At 39.6% G+C, this 20,449-nt stretch overlaps 1 protein-coding gene across 4 annotated transcripts in view; it reads right to left on the bottom strand.

The window, feature by feature from the left end:
• The window catches only part of SPEN (spen family transcriptional repressor), a 91,724-nt gene that overhangs the window by 29,492 nt on the left and 41,783 nt on the right, over positions 1–20,449 (bottom strand). The window lies entirely within an intron of this gene.

The raw sequence follows: 20,449 nt of genomic DNA, 5'->3' as shown, positions 1-20,449 counted from the left end.
ACAAATGACTTAAGGTAATATTAACAGAATAGTGGATATATGGGTTTTGGATTCAGAGATCTCGATTCAAATCTTGGCTCAGACATACAGCATGTATCCTTGGACAAGTCACTTAACCTCTTGCTAAGCCTCAGTTTCTACATCTGTAAAATGGAAATAATAACACAAGGTTAAGAGGTTAAAAAAATAACACACAGGCTAACAGAGTTTGGAATATGACAGCAATCCATAAATGAAGTGGAATGCTCTGTTACTATTACTGTTACTACTACTACCACCACCGGCTCATGGGTAAATTAATCTTTAGGAAAAAATAGACATCCAAAATAATTTCCCAGGTAATTTTAATTTTTAAATTTTTGAAGGACTAATAAAGAAATATAAGTTACTTGAGTCTTGTTAGTTTAGGCTCTTTGTGAATAATGTGGGAAATGAGAGGCAATGAAATTTAATTTCTCTCTTCAGTATAATACAAACCTCAAAGGGAGAGACCGTCACAGTTGAAAGACAAGGAGAAAATATTACCAACATGGTCAGAACAAGTTTATTATGCCCAAGAACCATGTGAGAAATATTAAATTATTTCAGTACTGCATGTACAAGACTGCTATGGTTTTAAGTTCTTTTATAGCATTCTCAAATACATTAATAAAAAGCTATTTACAGGTTTCTGAAATTTTGCTTTGTACTCTCCCCTCCTTGCTGAGGAAGACTTAATCCTAAAAGCAAATAACATGGGGTGGGGGGCGGGGAGTGCAGGCAGTTAATCCACTTTAGGCACACTCTGTAGAGGACAGGTTCAACAGTTTTTGTCATTTGCGCCCAGACTACAGCTCTCACATCCAATACAAACTCTAAACCAGCCAGATGAATAAGTCTAACTCCAGGATCTGAGACAAATTTGCTATCGCTTTTTAAAAAAAGAAATACCATAAGAAAATAGAATTTACATAGCATTTTTATTTAGCTCTCACATAAGGCAAAAGATTAAAAACTTTATGAAGTTACCAGAGCTTTCTGCAGTTTGAAACATAAAGAAATAAACCTATGCCAGTAAGAGCCAGAAGTAGATACGTGAGTTACAAAACACAAACTACTATGATAAAAGCCTCAAGGTAGAACCACAAGTCATCACTGCCAAGCCTCCTAGAAATGACTGGGTTTCAATTTTCCCATCAATAAATTTTTTTCCATATCATTAAGCAAAAGTAGTATTACTAGTACTAAGTGAATAGGACATTGTACTTTCTCAAATTAAGGGTTAACAAAATTAATTTATCTTCTGTTTTCAGCACAGAAAGAAAAAAATGTTCTACATGTATAACGTACTCCAAGCAATACAAGATTATTCATAAGGCCACCAGATGACTACAGTATAGAATATGTATGTGACTTATCAATTTAATTCCAAGGAATCATAAAATAACCATTAAGGAAAACACTTTAATTACAATACCACCAATAATATATACACCAAAATTCCTTAGCAGTAGTAGGTAAAGAAGTAAACAAATATGGGCAAGAGCAGAATTTCTGGGTACTAAAATAATGAGCCAACAAAGTTCTGTTTAAGTCCATATTTTAAAAATGTAGAGGAATCAATGGCAGTAGTGGGTAAAGAAGTAAACAAATAGGGGCTGCCCTGGTGGCACAATGGTTAAGAATCCGCCTGCCAATGCAGGAGACACGGGTTCGATCCCTGGCCCGGGAAGATCCCACATGCCATGGAGCAACTAAGCCCGTGTGCCACAACTACTGAGCCTGCGCTCTAGAGCCTGCGAGCCACAACTACTGATGCCCGCGCGCCTAGAGCCCATGCTCTGCAACAAGAGAAGCCACCGTAATGAGAAGCCTGCACACCACAACGAAACGTAGCCCCCGCTCGCCACAACTAGAGAAAGCCCATGCGCAGTAATGAAGACCCAACACAGCCTAATTAATTAATTAATTTAATTTAATTTTTAAAAAAGAAGTAAACAAATATGGGCAAGAGCAGAATTTCTGGGTACTAAAATAATGAGCCAACAAAGTTCTGTTTAAGTCCATATTTTAAAAATGTAGAGGAATCAATGGGAGCAATGATTTTAAAGTATAAAATAGTGACAGAAATTAGTTTTGTTATAAATGTCATCACACTTTTGGTGAATTCCCTGCTACCACACCAATTTTGAAACAAGATGTAAAATTTAACTGGCAGAAATACCTGTTGACCAATTTGAAGTTATAACTAAAAAGAAGGAAAGGTTTTTAAATAAATTATGAAGTGATAAAATGATACAACTTTTGAGTTCACATTTAAATATGCTAACCCAAAACTGCAATGTATATTTCCAGTGTAGTCTATTAAATGTACTATGGATTTTAAGGTCCTGAATCAAAACAGGGGCACAAATTTAGACCCCCCAAATACTTTTTTTTTGGCGGTACGCGGGCTTCTCACTGTTGTGGCCTCTCCCGTTGCGGAGCACAGGCTCCGACGCGCAGGCTCAGCGGCCATGGCTCACGGGCCCAGCCGCTCCGCGGCATGTGGGATCCTCCCGGACCGGGGCACGAACCCACGTCCCCTGCATCGGCAGGCGGACTCTCAACCACTGCGCCACCAGGGAAGCCCCCGCAAATACTTTTTAGTCCTATAAACTGAAAGAAAATCCAAATGCCCAGAATATGTGTGTCAATTTTAACTTTAAAAAATCCTTATTTTCAGAATCTTGTTAAAACAGAAGAATCACAAGAATTCACCAGAACTTATGATATATAGTATTTTAGTTGTTTCTTAAAAGCCAGAAGTAGTTAATAAGAAGCTTTTCAATCTAAATTGTCTAAAGTAGTGGCAATGACGGTGCATCAACTAATAGTTTTAAGAAAGTGAACTTCAAATTTACCTGGCCACAAGAGGCACATGAAAATATCTCCAACATCGCTAATTATCAGAGAAATGCAAATCAAAACTACAATGAGGTATCACCTCACATCGATCAGAATGGCCAGCATCAAAAAGTCAACAAATAATAAATGCTGAAGAGGGTGTAGAGAAAAAGGAACCCTTCTACACTGTTGGTGGGAATGTAGATTGGTGCAGCCACTATGGAGAACAGTGTGGAGGTTCCTTAAAAAACTAAAAAGAGAGCTACCTTATGATTCTATAATCCCACTCCTGGGCATATATCTGGAGAAAACCATAATTTGAAAAAATACACGCACCCCAATATTCATTGAAGCACTATTTACAATAGCCAAGATATGAAAGCAACCTAAATGTCCATGACAGATGAATGGATAAAGAAGATGTGGTATATTTATACAATGGGATATTACTCAGCCATAAAAAAGAATGAAATAATGCCATTTGCAGCAACATGGATGGACCTAGAGATTATCATACTAACTGAAGTAAGCCAGACAGAGAAAAACAAATATATGATATCACTTATATGTGGAATCTAAAAAAAATATGATACAAATGAATTTATATACAAAACAGAAATAGACCCACAGACACAGAAAACAAACTTATGGTTACCAAAGGGGAAAGGGAGTGGAGGGTTAATTAGGAGTTTGGGATTAACATATACACACTATATAAAACAGATAACCAACAAGGACCTACTGTATAACACAGAGATCTATACTCAATATTTTGTAATAACCTATAAGAAAAGAATTTGAAAAAAAAAGATATATATGTATGTATAACTCAATCACTTTGCTGTACACCTGAAACTAACACAACACTGTAAATCAACTTCACTTCAATAAAAAGTTTATAGGGACTTCCCTGGTGGCCCAGTGGTTAAGAATCCACCTGCCAATACAGGGGACATGGGTTTGAGCCCTAGTCTGGGAAGATTCCACATGCTGCGGAGCAACTAAGCCTGTGCGCCACAACTACTGAGCCCACGTGCCTAGAGCCTGTGCTCTACAAAGAGAGAAGCCACTGCAATGAGAAGCCCGCACAACGCAACGAAGAGTAGCCCCCACTCACCACAACTAGAGAAAGCCTGCGTGCAGCAATGAAGACCCAGTGCCGCCCAAAATAAAAATAAAGAAATTTTTTAAATAAATAAATAAAATAAAATAGACTGGAGCTTCCTCTCCGGAAGCAGACAACATCTTGAGGTATTTGGCTCTCCCAATATCATGGATGAAGATCTTTGTCTCCAATATGAAACCTTTATTCCGTTTGCCTTTTTGCCTCTTGCTTTTGCTCTCTGTAAATGCACAGAAAGACAATGTTCCTTAACTCTGGCAACTGCCTCTAAATCTACCACTAAGGCCATAGCTCCACAACAAAGTCCCTAAAATTTCTTGCTAAGGTGGTTTTGGATAATAGCATTGCTTTCGATTACTTACTGGCAAAACAAGCCATAAGTCTGTGCCATAGCAAAAACCTCCTGCTATAACTGGATCACACCCTCCGATACTATAGTAAATACAGGAAATTAACAAACAAGCCTCTTGACTTAAAACAGGTTGATGGCCCTTTGGGTACATTCTTTGCTTTATTTGATAAGAACTTGTTTGGTTCATAGGGAGCCCTAAGGAGCATATGCAGTCTCTTGGTATTATCCGACTGACCGTCATCATTATAATCTCCCTGGTGGGCTATGTTCTCTCAAGGGTCTTAAATTCATGTCTGTAGCCATCAGCAATACATCAGATGGTCTCACTGCACTTGCAGAGAAATAAACAATGAGATGAACAGCAAAACAATTCTTCCACAAACCAGACTCATAACCTATGAGTTTCACAACGAGACAAAAACAACAACCTGATGGTGACCAAGAGTGGCACTATCACCAAATTTTTGGTTAAACTCTCCGATATGAGAGGAGGGCCAAAAGGAGGGGGGAATGTGTTAAATTAATTAAACAAGGAGACCATTAGACTGAGGTGGTTCTAATACCTTAGCAACCCTACATAAGCAAACTAAAACCTAAGCCTGTAACTGCCTCAAGGCTAAGAAATCAAGCCTAAGGACAACCAGTAACAAACAGCCAATGAGGCTTTTCCAAATAAGGCAAACGCTAAAGCTATAACTCATCAACTGATTTTTCTGCTTTGCTTTTCTCTATAAAAGCTTTTCCCGCAGCTCCTGTTGATGGAGCGCTCCTAACCATTTCCAGTTTGGCGCTGCCCAATTCAAATAGATATTTGCTCAAATAAACTATTAAAATTTAAAAGGAAAGAAAAAAGCTATGGTGAATTAATAAAATTTTCAAATTGAAGTTTAAATTTCTAACATGGCAAATTTCAATAGATATTACAAAGTAAACAAAAGCTCAATAATTTAAGAATGTAAAAGGGTCCTGAGCCCAGAAAGTTTAAACTAAAAACAAAAACCCCTCTAGCTTAGTAGGCATTCTGATGTGATCTTAATTCCATTTTCAACGCTACCACTTCTGATACAACCTGAATTAAGTCTCTGTCTTTTTTGTTTTATAAGAAAATCAGGAAGGAAATACTCAACTGTTCAGTCTGGTAAGGTACCACATTTTCCCTCTCTAAACTTTAATTTCCCTAGTGGGTTACCAGACCTCATGACCTTCAAAGGTCCTGCTAACTCTAGGGTTCTATGACTCTCCATCTACCTCCAAACCTTCCAGCTCTGACAGCTCCACACTGTCCAACAAGGGAGAGAGGGGACCCTTTACAACTTGGCCCCCAACTAATTTTCTAGTCGCTTATTCTCATTCCCTTGTCACTCTTTAACCTACCCACTAATGATCTATCCACATAAGAGTATACCAGTTTTGGGAATTCCTTGGTGGCCCAGGAATGGCCACCAAGTGGTTAGGGCTCTGCACTTCCACAGCAGGGGGCATGGGTTCCATCCCTGGTCGAGGAATTAAGATCCCGCATGCCACAAAGCGTGTCCAAAACAAACAAAAAAAGAGTATACCAGTTTCTAATCATGGGCACCCCCCTTTTTTTCTGATTAGATATAAGTCCTTGGTTAAATTACTTCCTCTCTAATACTTCACTTTCTTGTATGTAAATGGTGATAATACCTATCACTTGTGAGGGGCTATGGTGAGAATTTAATGAGTTTGTGATTGTAAAGTACTTAGCACTCTACCTAGCATACAGCAAGAATATGAGAGCTCTTGTCCATACCTATTCCTATTGAAGACACCTTTCTGTCCCTCCCTGCTTGCCCTGCCTTCGAGGATTAGCTAGCTCCAGTGTTAACCTCCTGCTCTGCAGCTGTTCTTGACATTCCCACCCCGCCCCATAGCATTCATTGATTTCTTAGTTGTGTATTTCTAAGCCTCTTTTACTACAATGTCTATCTCAACCCCTTTCACTCTGTATTATAACTACTCATTTACCAGCCTCCTAAAAGTCCAAGACTAGATTCATCTTTGTAAACAGAGCCTAGCATGGTGCCCAATATGTAATGGATGTGTGACTCCAGAAAGTTACTGATTTGAATTATCCAAGCAACTGAAATTAATGCCTAGGAAAGTACACCAAGCACAATAAAATGAAGGTATTAACTACATTCAGTATCTAAGAGTGAAATGAACATTTCTGAGAAAATATTACTTTGTTGGAAACTGCAAAGTATGTCTTTCTTCTTTAATGTTAATGGCTGTTCTAGCCAATTAACTGTAACTGTAAAAGCAAAAATACTTCATGGATCCTGTCATCTAGAACTTGGTAGAAGATGATTTTTTTTAAATAGACATTTTTCTGGGATGAAAGCAAAAGCACAATTATCACACGTAAAACAATGCTCTAAATATCTAACAAAGTCCAGAGTGTGGATTTTGCACTATTCAATTTCATTCATAAATCCTATAATTGTGAATACCTGCATCAGTGACTACCAACTGGGGCCATTTTGCGCCCCAAAGGACATTTTTGGCTGTCCAACTGTGGGTGGGTGGTGAAGCTTACTGCCATTTAGTGAGTAGAAGCCAGGGATGCTGCTAAACATCCTATGGTGCACAGGACAGCCCCACAACAAGGAATTATCTGGCCTCAAAAGTGAATAGTGGGGGCTTCCCTGGTGGCACAGAGGTTAAGAATCCGCCTGCCAATGCAGGGGACACGGGTTTGATCCCTGGTCCGGGAAGATCCCACATGCCATGGAGCAACTAAGCCCGTGCACCACAACTACTGAGCCCGCGTGCCTAGAGCCCATGCTCCGCGACAAGCGAAGCCATGGCAATGAGAAGCCCGCACACTGCAACGAAGAGTAGCCTCCCCCTGCCGCAACTAGAGAAAGCCCACGCGTAGTAACTAAGACCCAACGCAGCCAAAACTAAATAAAATTAAAAATAAATAAATTTATTATTTTTTTAAAGTGAATAGTACCAAGGTTGAGAAACCCCAGCCTACATGACCTTCTTTGACTGCTTTCCCTTCTTCTGAAAATCCAACATGCTAATTTTAAGCTGCGATTCAAATGCAGGATCCTTAGTGTCACTGTTCCTCCTTATTACTAACATAACACTTCATAAAAATCTTTGAATAAGTCCAAACTTACAGGGGGGAAAAAAAAAAAGGTCAACTTCTAAAGATTAGACTGAGAAGAAGCTGGGATCCAAAACGTTCTGATGTCACTCGATTCTGGCAAACGTGACAAAAAGAGAAACTGCAAATAGCTTTTTACAGTATGTGTTTTGCCATGTCAATAGCAGGGTCAAAGTATTTGTAGACAAAACTATTTTATAATTTTGAACAAATAATGGGTGAAATATATAGTACTGCTACCCCTACTCTAGTAAGGCTTACATCAATGGTACTATTCCAATTCATGTTAAAATTGTTTCTCAGCTCAATAGCTTTGTTTACCCTCAAACTAGGGACTTAAGATGGTAGTTTAGTATCACAACTAGATTTTTTTCTCATCAAGTACCATGGTCAGAGAATGAATAAAACTTCTATTCTGCATAAAGAGCTTAAGGGGGTATTTTGTCTTATAACTTTAAGACATTTTTAAATTTGCCTTTAAGAATGAAAACATAACTCAACAGCAAAAAAAAACAAAAACAAAAAAAACCAATCAACCAACCAGATGCAAAAATGGGCATCTTTGAACTTGAACAGACATTTCTCCAAAGAAGACATAAATGGGGCTTCCCTGGTGGCGCAGTGGTTGAGAGTCCGCCTACCGATGCAGGGGACACGGGTTCGTGCCCCGGTCCGGGAAGATCCCACATGCCGCGGAGCGGCTGGGCCCGTGAGCCATGGCCGCTGAGCCTGCGCGTCCGGAGCCTGTGCTCCGCAACGGGAGAGGCCACGACAGTGAGAGGCCCGCGTACCGCAAAAAAAAAAAAAAAAAAAAAAAAAAGAAGACATAAATGGCCAAGGCACACATGAAAAGATGCTCAACATGACTGTTACGGAAATTCAAATCAAAACAACAGCAAGGGTTTCCCTGGTGGCACAGTGGTTGAGAGTCCCCCTGCCGATGCAGGGGACACGGGTTCGTGGCCCGGTCCGGGAAGATCCCACATGCCGCGGAGCGGCTGGGCCGGTGAGCCATGGCCGCTGGGCCTGCACGTCCGGAGCCTGTGCTCCGGGATGGGAGAGGCCACAACAGTGAGAGGCCCACGTACCACAAAAAAAACCAAAAAAAACCCCCCAAAAAACCAGCAAGATACCATTTCACACTCATTAGGATGGCTATTATCAAAAAACAGAATATAACAGTGTTGGCTAGGATGTAAAGAAACTGGAACCCCTGTGCACTGCTGGTGGAAAAGTAAAATAGTGTAAACACTATAGAAAACAGTACGGTAGTTCCTTAAAAACTTACAATTGCCACAATTATTCAGCAATTCCACTTCTGGATATATAACAAAAAGAACTGAAAGCAGGTACTTGAATAGATATTTGTTTACCCACATTCAGAGCATGTTTAACAGCCAAAAGGTAGAAGCAACCCAAGTATATAGCGAGAGATGACTGGATAAACAAAATGTGGTATCTATATACAATGCAATATTATTCAGCCTTAAAAAGGAAGAAAATTCGGCCATACGCTAAAACTTTTATGAACCCTGAGGACATTATGCTAAGTGAAATAAGCCAGTCAGAAAAGGACAAATGCTGTATGATTCAGCTTTTTTGAGGGAACTACAGCAGTCAAATTCATAAAGACAGAAGGAATAGTGGCATAGCCTGGGGCTGGGGCAGAGGAGAATGGGAGTTGTTTAACGGAAAGATGAAAGGGTTCTAGAGATGAACAGTGGTGATTGCTGCACCACAAGGTGAATGTACTTAATACCACTGAACAGTACACTTAAAAGTGGTTAAAATGGTAAATTTTAGGGCTTCCCTGGTGGTGCAGTGGTTGAGAGTCCGCCTGCCCATGCAGGGGACACGGGTTCGTGCCCCGGTCCAGGAAGATCCCACATGCTGCAGAGCAGCTGGGCCCGTGAGCCATGGCCACTGAGACTGCGTGTCCGGAGCCTGTGCTCTGCAACGGGAGAGGCCACACAGTGAGAGGCCCGCGTACCGCAAAAAAAAAAAAAAAAAAAGGTAAATTTTATGTTATTTTCACACACACACACACACACATACAAACATGACCTAAGAAGTAAAGTACAAAATGAACTGTTCTTTTTGGGACTTCCCTAGTGGCGCAGTGGATAAAACTCCGCACTCCCAAGGCAGGGGGCCCGGGTTCAATCCCCGGTGAGGGAGCTAGATCCCGCATGCATGCTGGGACTGAAAGTTCACGTGCTGCAATGAAGGAGCCCATGTGCCACAACTAAGGAGCCCACAGGCCACAACTAAGACCGGCTCAACCAAAAAACAAATAAATGAATAAATTAATTATTTAAAAAAAAAAAACAAAAATGAACTGTTCTTCTCTTTGCGCCTTAGAAAAAAATGAGATTCCAAACCAGTCAATGTAACAGGCTACCTGCTGGGTTTTGTCAATAAGGCTCTGCTGAATCAAAAGGTCTCACAACCTGGCTTATCAAGGTAAAAGTTCCTCAGAAATGATTTCAGAGAAATGAGTCAGCTCTAACTGGTGATTCTGCAACTACTGCAAAAGAAACGGGGAAAGCACTTTAGGACTCGACTGTATAAATGATAAATTAAACTCTTTAGAGCCAAAGTTAATGAAAAGTTGCCTAAATTCTTGGTATTTAGGATACTTATTGAGAAAAACTGTATTAATATATTAAACAGTGAAAATGCATTTTTTAAATTATGGAACCAATATTTTAACTTCAATTTTGTTTTGGTCCACATATTTCTTCTTCTATCATTAGAAACCACAAAGACTTCTAATGGGAAAAGATCTGATTTAAAAAATTATGACTAAATAAATTAATAGAGTGAAACTGACAACAGAGGAAGTTTTTTTCTCCTTGTTTTTTCCATCATTTATCTGTTTTTTTCTAATTGAAGTATAATTGATTTACAATGTTGTGTTAGATTCAGGTGTACAGCAAAGTGATTCAGTTATTTATATTCTCTTTTTCAGATTCTCTTCCATTATAGGTTACTACAAGATATTGAATATAGTTCCCTGTGCTATACAGTAGGTCCTATTGTTTATCTATTTTATATATAGTAGTGTGTACCTGTTAATCCCAAACTCCTAATTTATCCCTCCCCCCTCCTTTACCCTTTGGTAGCCATAAGCTTGTTTCTATGTCTGTGAGTCTATTTCTGTTTTGTAAGTTCACTTGTATCATCTTTTTAGATGCTACACATAAGTGATATCGTAAGATATTTGTCTTTCTCTCTCCGACTTACTTTGCTTAGTATAGTAATCGCTAGGTCCATCCACGTTGCTGCAAGTGGCATTATTTCATTCTTTTTTATGGCTGAGTAATATTCCTAAGTGTGTGTGTATGTGTGTGTGTATAAGTCTTCTCTTAATAGAAACAGGTAGAAGCAGAAAGAGAGCCATAATCCACCAGCAGTATTTTTTCCTTTCACTGCAATCAGTTTTTATTGCTGATATAAAAAAATAATTTATTTCCTAGGGATTTCTAAGTATAACAGAAAATCTAGACCTCAAAAATTAACTTTTCTTGAGTTCTAGGGGCCTTCCCCTGTGAGCATTTATAAATATCAAGCATGCCTAAACCTTAGACAGGTACTGGCTCCATTGTACAGGTAGATAAGATTAAACATGTTCAGTGTTCATGGTCACTAAAGTGGTGAAAAATTCAACCACAGTAATTAAAATAATTGGTTTTATTTATCTTCCTATTCTAAAGTCCAATAGTTTACATAAATGAAGGAAAAAACAAAGTCATTAAAGACAGGTTTTTAAAGAGCACCTTATTTTGGTGGAAAATACTGTTTAAAATTAAGCGTAAATATGCTATGTGTGGTTATGCACAAGTAACTCTTTGGGATGCAATTACAGCTACAAGTTAATGTTTTTAAGCTTACTACTATTTTTAGTAGAATTAAAAGGAATATGGAAATAGTTTATCTATAGGATGACTGCTGGATAATTAAAGGTTACCCCCAAAAAAGCCTGAAGGAATATTTTTCAGTCTTAAAAAGGAAGACAGGACTTCCCTGGTGGTGAAGTGGTTAAGAATCCACCTGCCAATGCAGGGCACATGGGTTCGAGCCCTGGTCCGGGAGGATCCCACATGCCGCAGAGCAACTAAGCCTGTGCACCACAACTACTGAGCCCACATGCCTATAGCCCGTGTTCCACAACAAGAGAAGCCACTGCAATGAGAAGCCCATGCACCGCAATGAAGAGTAGCCCCCGCTCACCACAACTAGAGAAAGCCCGCGCACAGCAACGAAGACCCAATGCAGCCAAAAATAAATAAATAAATAAATAAATAATTTAAGAAAACACGAAAACTTAGACCTAATTTTTTAAAAAATATATAGTTAAAATGGTAATTTCACATTATGTATATTTTTACCACAATTTTTTAAAAATTGAAGGCTTACAAGTTTTGGCATCAAAAGCATAATTTTGTGGTTTCAAATCTAAGTATTCTAATAACAATAGCAAAAATGGAAAGTGGCTATGCTCTTATAAATCTATCACTAAGAATCGCGTGGCGTATTTGCTGGTGGGCTTTATGGGACTCTAAAAAATTCCCTAGTTAACTTTAAGAATTATAAGATGATGGGTTAGCAGAGACCTAGTCACAAAGTGCAGCTTACCTTTTTTTTTTAAAACAGGTTTTTGGGGGCAGATATGTGACCATTTTCTGCTACAGACAGATTCTGCTAAGTACAAAATTCACAGAGGATACAGTGAAAAAATTATTTTTCTACATATTCTGTGTCCAAAACACAGCCCTTAGGGCCAAGAGTACTTCTGTCTTAAATTCCAAAGAGCCTAGGCCTGCAGTGTCATTACATTCTTGGCAACCCCTTAAGACTCACAAAACCTGCTACTCAGGTAACTCAAAGCAAAAACCATCAAACATGCAGGTGCCCTAGAAGTAATAAGCAGATATAACACACCTGCCTAAGGAACAAGAAATCTTTCTGTATGGCAGCAAAGCCCTTAGAACATCCACGGGATGGATGCCTCACTCAAGGGACAAACTCAGGAGAAATCTAAACTGTTAATTGTAACAGCGGGATTTCTTACTTCCTTAACCACATGCAGTATAAAAACTAGATATATTTCTTATATGAACAACTAAATGGTTTAAAAGGCATAAACCAAGAAAGCATACAGATCATGTGAAACCGTTTTGTTGTTGTTAAGTTCCAAATGGTTACGTACAAATGCCATAGCCTTTACCAAACCTGCAAGTAAATTTGAACTTTGGGTTTTGCCTTTTTCCAATTTAACTTTGGTGCTAATTACATCTCCTTACTATCCAGAATAAAAAAGTTTGCTATTTCCCACTTCTGAACTCTTTGTTCAGGCAGCTCCATACTCAAGAGGATAGAAGGGCACCTAACTCCCCACCAGGAAGCCTAAAGCCACCCACTGTTTGATGCACTTGTTTAATTATTTATAAATGACTTCAAATTACTCACTAAGAAACTCCAACCTGAAGTCCTTCTACTTAAACAATTCCTCTGCAGTTTCTATCAGTGGAAACAAACACAAAGCTACACTCCAAATGGCTCCAACCACCATGACACAGCACATTCAGGAAGCTACTGTGCCCCTCCCCACACAATCAAAAATAACATTCAAAGAACCATGGAACTCCCCAGGTGTGGTTACATAAATCGTATCTAGAAGCAAGACGAGCATCTATAAAATGTGTGTCTTATTCTAATTCCAACACCAGAACTCCATGCCTGTTAATAGACACATTTTAAACCTCTATCAAAAGTATTAGCCATCGCTTCAAAATTAGCTTCAGATTAAGGGGTTGTGTGTGTGGTTTTTTTTTTTAATTAAAAAAATTACTCTGGTTAAGATGACTTAATTTTCTTCTTGGAGGGTTAAACTAATTTATTTGGGGACTTAAATATTAAAGTTTTTCAACAGCTGAGACATTCCCTTGGCCACCCTGGAAATCAACATGCATTTTACTATTTTAGCCTGACCAACCCTAAATTTGTTAAAGACAGAATCTGCAAAATAGTTCAATATATATTTTAAGCTTATAAGTCCCAAGAGCTTTTTCCATTAATCCATAATTTCAAAAGAGTAGAAGGGTGTTGAGAATAAAATAGTGGACTCTATTCTTGTAAACAAAATGAAAAGCAGTAAATGGACACACAAATTACTCCATGACATTCTATCTTGACAGAGCTCATTTCTATTCTGTGCTGTCCAACAGAAATTTAATAGAAGTCAAAAATGTAATTAAAAAATTTTAAATAGCCACACTTTAAAAAGTAAGGGACTTTTACCCACTGGTGGTCCAGTGGGTGAGAATCTGCATTCCCAATGCAGGGGCCAGGGTTCAATCCCTGGTCAGGGAACTAGATCCAACATACATGCCGCAACTAAGAGGTCCACATGCCTCAACTAAGAGGTCCGCATGCCACAACTAAACATGCCGCAACCAAGATCGCAAGTGCTGCACTAAGATCCGGCACAGCCAAAATAAATAAAATGTAAAAAGTAAGAACAGGTGAAATTTAATAACGTATTTTATTTAATGTAATATACTTGAAATATTATCTCAACATGCGGTCAACATAAAAACCAGTAATACTTTTTTTTGTGTGCTATATCATCAAAATTCTGTATTTTTAAAAATAGTTCTACTGGGGCTTCCCTGGTGGCACAGTGGTTAAGAATCCTGCCAATGTAGGGCACAGAGGTTCAATCCCTGGCCCAGGAAGATCCCAAACACCGCGGAGCAACTAAGCCCAAGTGCCACAACTACTGAAGCCCACGCACTCTAGAGCCTGTGAGCCACAACTACTGAGCCCGCGTGCCACAACTACTGAAGCCCATGTGCCTAGAGCCCATGCTCCGCAACAAGAGAAGCCACCACAATGAGAAGCCCACGCACCACAATGAAGAGTAGCCCCTGCTCGCTGCAACTAGAGAAAGCCCGCGCACAGCAACAAAGACCTGACGCAGCCAAAAATAAATAAAATTTTTAAAAATATAAAAAAATAAATAAAAAAGGGGATACCCTGGTGGTGCAGTGGTTGAGAGTCCGCCTGCCGATGCAGGGGACGCGGGTTCGTGCCCTGGTCTGGGAAGATCCCACATGCCGCAGAGTGGCTGGGCCCGTGAGCCATGGCCGCTGAGGCTGCGCGTCCGGAGCCTGTGCTCCACAACGGGAGAGGCCACAACAGTGAGAGGCCCGCGTACAGCAAAAAATAAATAAAAGTATATAATAGTTTTTAGTATATTTATGGAATTATGCAATCATCACCATAATGTAACTTTGGTACATCTGCATTGCCCCAGAAGGAAACCTCATACCTATTAGCAGCACTCTCCATTCTCTTCCATCCTCAGCCTTGGTAACCACTAATCTACTTTCTGTCTCTGTAATTACCTATTCTGGACATTTTACATAAAGAGAATCATATGATTCGTACCATCTTCTTTCACTAAGCATTTTTTTGAGGTTCATCCATGTTATAGTGTGGATCAGTATTGGTGCACAGACTAGCCAAATTTCAAGCGCTCAACAGCCACATGTGGCTAGTGGATACAGTACTGGACAACCTAGTTCTAGAACCAGAAAGCTCCCCAATAAACAAGCATATCAGCCTTAAATAAGAGACCATGTTAGGAACTTCCCTGGTGGTCCAGTGGTTAGGATTCCAAGCTCCCAATGCAGGGGGCCCAGGTTCGATCCCTGGTTGGGGAAATAAGATCCCACATACCGCAACTAAGCTCAGGTGCCACAACTACTGAGCCCATGTGCCACAACTAGAGAGCCCTCATGCCACAACTACTGAGCCCGTGCACTCTGGAGCCCATGCATCACAACTAGAGAGAAGCCCACAAGCTGCAATGAAAGATCCCATGTGCCGCAACTAAGACCCAACGCAGCCAAATAAATAAATATTAATAAATAAATTAATTAAATTAAAAAGAGTGTAACTCAGATTCTTAGGAAAAACCAACTCTGTTTTGCAAAGTTAATTTTAAAATATATTTCACTATCTTGTCTACCTGGAAAGAGGAAGTTCATTCATCCTACAAAGTACACTTTTAGGAAGATGTTCCACAGAAATGACTTTATACAATTTGTAGCAGCAGGAAACCCTAACAGCATTTAGATTAAGTAATGACTAATAATTTAAGTAAATAAATTATCAGAGGGTGCTCTTTCCATTTTCTCATAGGAGAAGCAATCACAAAACTACCCTTAAGGGCTTCCCTGGTGGTGCAGTGGTTGGGAGTCCGCCTGCCGATGCGGGGGACATGGGTTCATGCCCTGGTCTGGGAGGATCCCACATGCCGCGGAGCAGCTGGGCCCGTGAGCCATGGCCGCTGAGGCCGCGCATCTGGAGCCTGTGCTCTGCAACGGGAGAGGCCATGGCAGTGAGAGGCCCACGTACTGCAAAAAAACAAAAAAAAAAAAAAAACAAAAAAAAACCACCTACCCTTTATAGATAAAGACAAGCACTTAGGTTGTAGTCTAAGACACAGATTTTTTTAAAAAAATTAAGGAGAGGGTGTGGGTAATGAAATCTTGGCTAATTCTGAGCTTCAGAAAATGCTAATGTTTATTTTAAAATGAGAACACCACATTTTCCTTTAGTTCTGTGCATGGATGATCCCTTTGTTCAGGGCAGGGTAAAATTATACCATGACTTCTGAGAATGACCATAGAAGGCCTCCAAGTGAAAACAACCCAAAAAGGATAAAAGAGAACAACAAGGTCTCTGAAACTGCTCTGAGCAAACTTTCACTGTAAGTAAAAAAGACTAACAGAGGTTTCAATGTCATTCCAAAAGTTTAAAACATAAGCAAGGTTATAGGAACTTACATTTTCTATATAGCCCTGGCGCTGATAAAGACAAAAATAAATGTACCCCTTTATTTGTGGCTTTAATATTTCTTAGTGACTTCTGAGTGTTCTCTGATCAGGAATTAGGCCACGTTTAACTCCCTCGTCAAAGAGGAAAGCTGACAGAGAGGCTATGCACAAAGCAGTCATGACACTAAAAATATGCCAATTTAGGCATTTTTTTAAAGAGTTTGCTTCTAAATCAAATACAATCTAGCATAGCATTTTTAATTTTAAAGTTTGCTGTTTAGGACTTTAATGTGAATTACTTTTTGCTAATTTTTAAGGCAACATTTTAAAAATTTACTTCAAGGTTAAATTAAAACTCACAAGATACCAAGTCACAAGTTTACCCCAGAAACCTATTTTCATTCCTTCCACCTAACAATCAATCAAACCAAAATAAACTCCAGCACAACCCCAGCGGAAAGAATGAAAAGGGGCATGGGAGAGAGTTCTTTACTGCAAACAGACTAACAAGTAAAAGCAAGTTCCTGGGGAACTTTGGTAATTAATTAATTTTTTGGTAATAAATTCTTTAATACTAAACGCAGACCATGCTGTGATGTACCCAAGAAGCAGCATGACAGAAGCTGTTTTTCAAACCTTAGTTTCTAAGGGGCATAAGACAGAAAGCTACAGTTAAAGCAAGGGAGTAATAAGGGAAAGATGCATTGAAAATAGTAGCATTCACAACAGCTTCCAGCCTTCGGCTCCTCAATCCTTTATTTGAAGTGCCTCCTTCCCATGAACAAACCCGGGTTAACTGGCACCCACTTCACAGCCTCTACTCCCCTAAGCAGCCGGTCACAGTGCGCAAGCCCCGCTCCCTGGGCTGAGGGCCAGGCAAAAACTCTGGCAAAATAAGGAAGCCTCTGGGAGGTGGCAAGCAGCCAACTCAAACTGGATGATTCCAGTTTAGTCTGGTTTCAGTCACAAACAAGCAGTTCCTAGCTTTCCCCACCATATTCAGAGGCACTGGCTGCTCAGGCGGCGCACAATGAACTCTCCTCATGTATTCTCAGATCTAAGCCTACCTCATTCTCACTTCCCTAGCAGCAGAGGCTCGAAATGAAAGCAAGGTTCTCAGTACAGCAAATATGGGTCAGTCCCGCACTTGTTTCCGAAGCCAACTGCCCATTCCGCACAGAACGCTAAAACTGGCAACAACTACACCTCTCAAAAGCCTTACTGAAATGCTGTACTTGACAAAAAAGGAAAAACAGAAAGGAACTAGTCTGATTTATAAATCTCCATAATGAAAGTTAAGCCCACCAGAGCAATTAGAAAGCAAACACTTCCATTTTCCATATTTAGCACAAAAAAAGGCTTGGCTGGCTAACATGACCCCAAAAGGCAGAAGTGTGTAGCTTACTGCCCAGTAACAAACTATACAGTAGCCTACAAAGGAATGTTGCTTCCAAAATATGGGCTCTTCATTTTGCCTGCCACTGATGAGAATGGAAAAGAATACTACCAATAAAATAAAAATAGGGACTTCCCTGGAGGTCAAGTGGTTAAGACTCGCGCTTCCAATGCAGGGGACGCGAGTTCGATCCCCGGTCGGGGAGCTAAGATCCCACATGCCGTGCGGTGCAGCCAAATAAATAAATAAAAATTTATGTGTACATTAATATATATGGGGGGTGTATTTCTCTTCAAAGCACAAACGGCTAAACAGAAATTATCTGTCTACTATTCATTATTATAGATAAGATCACCTTTGATGATAAAACTTCAGACAAATGTGTTTTTATGAGTAAGCACTGCAATGATCACCAAAAAACCCACTAATTATTAATTCCTTTAACAACTTTAAGAAACTGACTCTTACTTCATATATGTATTTGTTAAAACTGGTGCCATATCAGACAGGTTCTAGCACGTAATATATATCATAACAAATTATATAGCCAGGTAATAAAATGAGCATTCCTTCCCCCAATCAACATTCTAAATAGGCAGACTTTAAGAGAAATGGAAAGTACACTGTCACTATCACTCTGATACATGCATTGCAACCATATCCAATAACCACCGGGAACTACATTTTCAGCTTCATCCATGTTCTTCCACAAAGCTTCAGAATGACAGCAATTTTGAAAATTTTTCTATATGAATTTGAAAGGAAGTTCTCTCTCATAAACTAAATGAACTGCAAAACTTCCTCATGAAATCAGACAAAAGGACATTTGAATAAAATTCCCCCTCTAAGAAATCTAAAACATCTAGATCAGGACTTCCCTGGTGGCGCAGTGGTTAAGAATCCTCCTAAAAAAAAAAAAGAATCCTCCTGCCAATGCAGGGGACACGGGTTCGATCCCTGGTCGGGGAAGATCTCACATGCCGCGGAGCAACTAAACCCGTGCACAACTACTGAGCCCACATGCCACAACTACTGAAACCCGCACACCCTAGAGCCCGTGCTCTGCAACAAGAGAAGCCACCGCAATGAGAGGCTGCGCACCGCAATGAGAGGCTGTGCACCACAATGAAGAGCAGCCCCCGCTCACCGCAACTAGAGAAAGCCTGCCCGCAGCAACAAAGACCCAATGCAGCCAAAAATAAATAAAAATAAAATGTCTAGATCATTCACAAAATGATTAGTAGAATTGGTCTTTGTTGAAAAAAAAAAGATTAGGGATTGTCGTCGTGTTAATCCTTATTTAGTTAAAAGGGTCACATTCCCTTTTAACTTTTAACTGTTGTAAAAATCCAGAATTTGGTCAATATTCTAATTACTATTTAACTATAATTCAGGTAAAATATTCTTATACTGTCTAACAGAAAAAAATTAATACGGTTATAGACAACTTTTGATATATTTAATTTATTTATTTATTTTTGCAGTGCGCGGGCCTCTCACTGTTGTGGCCTCTCCCGCTGCGGAGCACAGGCTCCGGACACGCAGGCTCAGCGGCCATGGCTCACGGGCCTAACCGCTCCGCGACATGTGGGGTCTTCCCGGACCAGGGCACAAACCCGTGTCCCCTGCATCGGCAGGCAGTCCCTCAACCACTGCGCCACCAGGGAAGCCCTGATATATTTTACTCAAAACATATAAAAGAAATATACAAACAAGTTCTACAAATAATACCAGCAGTAAGAAATACTTTTCATTTCCCTTTCAATAAAAAGTAATTATTCTAATGCAAAGCTAATATACTGGACAAGAGATGGGCATAAAGCATGCCATTATCTTAATACGGCATCAGAGTTGAAAAGTCTGATTGCCTGCAGGTCTATAGGCTTTTCTTACTACATTAAACAAACACCACAAAGACTATTTCACATGCTAGTTTTCCTGTCCTGGAACTGATACTGTATGTGTGTCTTTTTCTCCCACTTCCTGTCTCCAAGCTTCTTCCTTATATAGTCCAACTTATGAACCCAGGCCCTGGGCAGTGAAAGCATGGAGTCCTAACCACTGGACCACCAGGGAACTCCCTACATACAGTTTTTAAATCAACTTATTTCAATTCTTAAAATCTACTTAAGAAGAAAGCTTGCTCTAAAATTCTGATTTTTTCAAACAGGTAAACTAAGCACAATTTAAGGCCACAGGGCTTCCTGAAAGCCACAGAGACAAGAGACAATGAGATGTCACCCACTACAGTTATTTTCATGTAGTTTTTCTGTGCTTACTCCTACTACATTTATTTTAAGCGTTCCCAACTAAATGCCTATTTCTGTGATTAGAAAGAATGAAAGTCTGTAGTTACTTGACATATTCTTCTTTAGACAAACCAAAAGGATTCAGAGGAACAAAAAGAAAAAGGCTGACAAGACACCTCCAAAATTTTTAAGGGGGCAGAAGATGGGGTTGCCTTTGATAAAACTGTAAAGATGCACCTAGCCATAGACACCCAGGTTAATTTAATTACATGTTAACTCTTAATTAGACATATGTAGATTTTGTTTTGGATTAGCCACAGCCAATGTTTAATCCAAACTGGCTCTATTTTTAGGACTCCATACAACCAGCTATTTTATTTCATAAATTTGGTGCAAAAAATAAGCAATATATGTTAAACAAATAGATGGCTGAATATAAACTCAAAAGTTAACTTTAGGACTTCCCAGACGATCCA

Source organism: Phocoena sinus, chromosome 1, assembly GCF_008692025.1.
Source record: "Phocoena sinus isolate mPhoSin1 chromosome 1, mPhoSin1.pri, whole genome shotgun sequence".
NCBI classification, from domain to species: Eukaryota; Metazoa; Chordata; class Mammalia; order Artiodactyla; family Phocoenidae; genus Phocoena; species Phocoena sinus.
This window is presented reverse-complemented; position numbering and strand designations above follow the sequence as displayed.